At 36.9% G+C, this 5571-nt stretch overlaps 1 long non-coding RNA gene across 1 annotated transcript; it reads left to right on the top strand.

The window, feature by feature from the left end:
* LOC126913489 (uncharacterized) lies at positions 1-5343 on the top strand. Its single transcript, XR_007708881.1, has 3 exons — positions 1-81; positions 4237-4388; positions 5266-5343. It is a non-coding gene; the product is annotated as an uncharacterized LOC126913489 (long non-coding RNA).
* Positions 5344-5571: the final 228 nt, after the last annotated feature.

Here is a 5571-nt window from a genome sequence, read left to right as displayed (position 1 = left end):
GGATTACACTTTCAATGCCAAATACACATGTATTGGAAAAGAAATAGATAAATGGATGACTAGGTAACACAGCAGATTCAGGTATGTTTTTTCTATATTTTGTCCCTTTCTTTTTTTTTTTTTTTTAAACTAGAATGACCTGCCTTATTGTTAACATTGTCATATCTTTTTCAGTCTAAAATAGGAACTAGTAAATTGTTTCCGATGTCATGTTTTGATAACATTTGAATTTTAATGGTATGCAGTAAAATAACGAAAATACAAAATACATAGGGTTACAGCTGATTAAATGTGCCAGACTAGAACTGCAGTTGGTGCATAATTACCTTCTAAACACCATACACAACACAGAGTATCATTAAAAAGTATTATTTGTAGCAGCTGTAATATTTAGCACCTCTTTTGTTGTTTGATTTGTCTGGTAATACTGCTTTAATACTTTCTTAATATTTATCCAAATTAACATAATGTTTAATCACCTGCTTTTGGGGAATGAAATAATTGTAGCCCTATTGAACAATTCCTTTCTCTTTCTAGGGGGCTTTTCTCTTGGCACTTTCTTGCAAAGCCTAAGAGTGCTTCCAACTATAAACTCCACCATATAGCTTGTTTTAGGGTGGAGGAGTTATTTTCCATATCTATGGATTCATATTTCAACCTGGCTAATCTAGGTAGTAAGTGCAAGCTACAAAGTCATGTAAAGGTTCTTTAGAGGCAGATATAAAGCAGCTTGATAGTATCGGTCCAATTGCTCTTGAATAGGTGTCCACATCACAGAAAAGCCTATCGTGACTGGCACTAATTGGCAGCCTTGTTGGCAGATTCTGGAATACGGTCCAAGGACTGATTGGATAGAGAGGATGAACTAATGCATCCACCGCCATTCAGAGGTAGCTGGTTCTTGTCAGCATTGACAGATTGGGGTGGGGTATGAACCTTGGCGAATCCTTTCCTTTGGTTCTTTTCCTTCATCCTTTCTGTAGTTTTTGGTTTCTAGAGTTTCAGAGTGATGCTTCTCAGAGAAACAAAAACTACTTCAAAATTGAATAAAGAGAAATCAAGTTGATACTATTCCGGAAATTTCATACAATAAAAATGTTAGTGGAAGAGATGAGGCATTTTTTTCTCAGTCATATCTAGAGAGTTGCTATTTTGACTTCTGCCAGAAGAGAGGACTGCCCAAATGTTTCTCAGCAGGGAAGGCCAATTTAGTGGGGTGAAGTGGTGACAAATCATCTTACAAGGGGCGTGGAATATGCTTTGCAGGGAAAGAACCAAGATGCCATTCTGCCTTTCTTTTTCTCATGTCTTGGTATGTTCTCTAAAAATAGAGACTCTGCCTGATTTTTAGAAGATTTTTGGCTATTGCATTTCTTTGTCTGTATGTGTAGATTCAGATAGCCTCAGGCTGTTGTAGTCCAAAACTATATTTTAATAAGCAGCTGTTTTTGGTTATTGTGTTTGTATTTGAAGCAGTGTTTTTGTCTGTGTGTTTGTGTGTGTGTTATACATTAAAAAATGTATAACACTTTGTTGTGGGGATAAAAAATGTGAATGAAAAATAATCAGTTTTGTTCAAATGGAGCATGTTACAAACTTCTGAATCTGCTCATGGATGTTCTTCTTGCAGATCTGGCACATCAGCAGAAGCTCCTGTACACAATTCCTTACTTTTACTCTTAGGACTTCTGGCTCTCACACTGAACATTAATTTAAAACTAATTAAAAAAGATGAAAATACTTGTGATCATTTATCCTTTTAATTAAATTAGAAGACTTGAGGGAATGTTTGTGGTCATTCCTGACCACTCACGCATTTCAATTGTAAATGAATGGGAAAAATGTTCCCAGAGTCATTTGCAACTAGTCCCATGAGTCATGTTACTCACTGCTTTTTCAGAAAACTTCAGTGAATAGGGGCTAGGTTAATCTGATAGACAAATATTACGCTAGACTGCAATTTTTATGGAAAATACATTCTTCTCCAAATACCAAGTATTGCATCAAACGTCAAAACATATAGCAGTCTTTACACTGAGTTATGTGCTAAAGACCAAGGCACTTCTTTGTCATGAATCTTGGTGTGTAGACCTCTGTTCACAAAGACATTAATAAACTTTCCGTATGTATGTTATAAAGCCAAAAGTAAAAAAATAAATGAAAGTTTTCCTGGTAGCATGGCACAGAAGTTTATGCATAAAGACTATATAGTTGAATGATACAAGATTTTTCATTTCCAATTTGGTCAACCCCTATTTAGCAACTTAGTAGTAAATTTGTAGTTCATCTTGATATTGACTTGCTGATAATAAGTAGAGAGTTTCACAACATTTGGATTATGCCTGTTAAAATTGCTTTTTTGATGTTCCTTGAAAACATGATGGTTGTGACCTGGTCACTGCACATACTGTATGGTGAACAAAATTAAAAGAAAAACTTGGTGAATAATTGTCCTAAATGTGGACTCTGGAGGAAATAATGAATATATGGGGCAGAGTAAGTATCTGTTTGAATGTGGGAATTTTTGTTTGATGCTTACTTTTTCTCTTATTTCCCATAAAATACTCCCTCAATGACAAGAGTAGATTGATAAATATTATAACACGTCAGGCAAAAGAATCACCACTGTAAAGAGAGGGATAACTATGAACTTGTGTTTGCTGAAGACTTAAAGCTCTGTCTCCCTGCAATGCCAATCTTATCACAGGAGGGCGGAGGAAGTAGGAAGATACAGACTACACTTGGGAACACAACAGTAATAGAATCAGCATCTGTGGAGTGCATATGGTAATGTGCTTATTTCTGATGTACAGTCCTTTCCCAAGTTCTCAGTGGGACAATGAGACTACAACAAAGGAGTAAGGATTGCTGCCACAGTTGTCTCCAGAATCTTTAATCATGTCCAGGAAGGCATTTTTCTTGATCTTGTGAAAAGTTACCTCTTTCATTTGAGGTTAAAGTTGTTATGAGTTGGTTCACTTTAACAATATTAGATTATGAAAACATTACACATTTACATGGAATGAGACAAACTCTGCTGTCCTGTGCTTTCTTGCCACCTAAACTGGATTGCTAATGCTCCCTGCTAAGAAGTACAACTAGACTGAAAATCAAATATTTTTAGTGGTAATTTATGGCATATTTGCAGAAGATACTTCTGTAAGGAGTTCGACATTTTATGGGACAAAGAAAGAGGACAGAAAGAAAAAGTAGCCAATTCTTCACCTGTTTGTGCAGAATGTGCACCTGACACCTGATTCTGTTGGTAACACTTGGTACAAACGAGTTGTTAAAGTATGAACCTGTTTAGGAGAATCTTATGGACAAATAAAAACAAACAGAAGAATGTAAATAAAAATATTAGATGGATTGCTCCTGCTCTTGATGATGATGTGTAATTTACACGTTAAAAAAAAATCTGTATTAGGCAAAACCTTGTAGGTAAAAATATCTAAAGCTAAAGCAATAACAAAGGCAGAAGTCATCTGTAGGATGTGAACACAGGGAACCGTATCTTCCACAAGATGGAGCTGTGTGATTTCTGCTTTTGGAAGCAAGTCAGTCTATTAGTAAACGATTCTTTGACTACTGTACAAGGACAGAAGAATCACAGTGATCCATCATTGCTTTCTTACTCTGATGCTAATAAACTGCTGCACTTTAACTCAAGATGGTCATTTGGGAGCTAAAAATACAGAATTTAACATGAAGGCCTCTGAATCTCAAAGAAAAACTATGTTTAGAAAAAGAAATCCATTATCTTTCTCTTTGAAGATCACAGTGATTTGCCTAGTGTGTGGTGTCCTATCAGCTCTCCTTTATTTACTCACTTTGATGATGACTGCAGTGCAGATTTCTTTGGAATGATTTCTTATCCTTTATGCTCTGTAACATCTGGATGAGGGAGGGATATTATTGCTTAAATGATAATCCAAACAAGTATGCTCAGTAGCAGTGATGGACCTCCAGTTCTGGAGTGTTTATTAGATCTGAGCAGATGTAAGTATGGTAATTCATCAGCAGAATGGAATACTGGCTTTGAAAGCAGTAACTGGAAAAGATCAAGGAGTCATAATGGAAAAATAATAGAACTTGAGTGCTTGGTGCAATCGCTGCCTTTGCATAAGAAAGTAATACAATGTTTTCCTCAATAAGCAAGGAAAGCAACAGAGGTAAGGAGAAGGGATTGTTTTATTTTATTTGTTTTGTTTTTCTTCTTTACATGGCATTGGTAAGCCTGCCTGAGGAGAACAGAAAGAAATGGTGAATTGAAAACTTTCAGAGCCAGGGTTTGACATCAGCAGAACAGAACAGAAGCAAAGAGCAGGGTACGCTAGGATTCTCTCAGCTCAATGTGGACCAAAGATCATGCAGACAGTGGCCTGAAGGTAAGAGTACTTCCACAGCATACCAAGAATCTCTCCTTTAAAGGTTCAGTTATTGAGGTGTTAATAACCTGGGGTATGCCAACTGTGTAATTACTGATCAAGCAGGTGTAGACGCAGCTAAAAAGGGCATGATTACACCAGACCTCCTGGGTCAAGTGATGGTTGTGCAAAGAGATTCAAGAGCACTCAGGTATACTGGCGCACTTGAATTAACACTGGCACTGCTGTTTTGTTTGCAACATTGTTAAATCACAGCAAGTCTGATATTTGCTGAGTTTTCCTGTTTTTTATTGTTTTGGATTATAGTGGGTTAATGATTACAAACACTTTGCAAACTTTAAAAAATGATCCTATTACAGCTGATAAATGTGAGCCTGGTTTCCAATATGTGCACTCAAGCTACAGCTCCCTTTTTCATTCACCTTTCATTGCTAAAATCTAGCTTCTCCACTGATTCCCAAATGCACATCCAAACTACTCCGCTGATCCCTTGCTTGTGGCTGGGTGAGAAGCCAAAGACCTGTGACTGCTTCTGAATTACATGTAAGCGGATTGTGTGGCTGATACATACACAGTGATTGGCTTGCTGGTATGTTAAGCATAATAGATAATTGCTGAGCTTACACAGCAATATTTTCCTCACTGGGGAGACTCATGTCAGTCTTTGTCTCCTACTCAGCTGTCAGTTCTCATGGAAACTTGTTGGAACTTGATATCTTTGAGACCAGGTCCTTTTGTCAGATTTGATCAAAATTAGCCAATTCATTCAAAAGTTAGGAGGGAGGGGATGAGAAATGACAGGTTGGCAGTACATCTGTGTAATTTATTTCCTTACAAAACTGGCACGGAAATCAAAGTATTCTAATTTTCAAAACAGGCAATCGGAATTCAGTAGCATGCATACAACAGAAGCTTCTAGAAATTCGGATAAGTTATGAGCACAACGTATTTTGTGGTAAGTCACAATGTTGAGTGTCATTGTTTTGGGTTTATGTACATATCTTTGAGTTTATGGATATGTATCTCCTGTCACCTGATCACATTCACTACAGAGAACCTCCCAGAGGATAAAAAGTAGATTGTCTAACAGTCTCCCTTTCAGGCTGTTTATCTAACACAGGCCAATTTGGGGAAAAAAACAAACACAATTCCAGCAATGACAATGACAATGACAACAGTGAAG

Source organism: Cygnus atratus, chromosome 15 (assembly GCF_013377495.2).
Source record: "Cygnus atratus isolate AKBS03 ecotype Queensland, Australia chromosome 15, CAtr_DNAZoo_HiC_assembly, whole genome shotgun sequence".
In the NCBI taxonomy this organism is placed as follows: Eukaryota; Metazoa; Chordata; class Aves; order Anseriformes; family Anatidae; genus Cygnus; species Cygnus atratus.
Note: the sequence above shows the minus strand (reverse complement) of the source record. Positions and strands in the feature narration are given on the sequence as shown.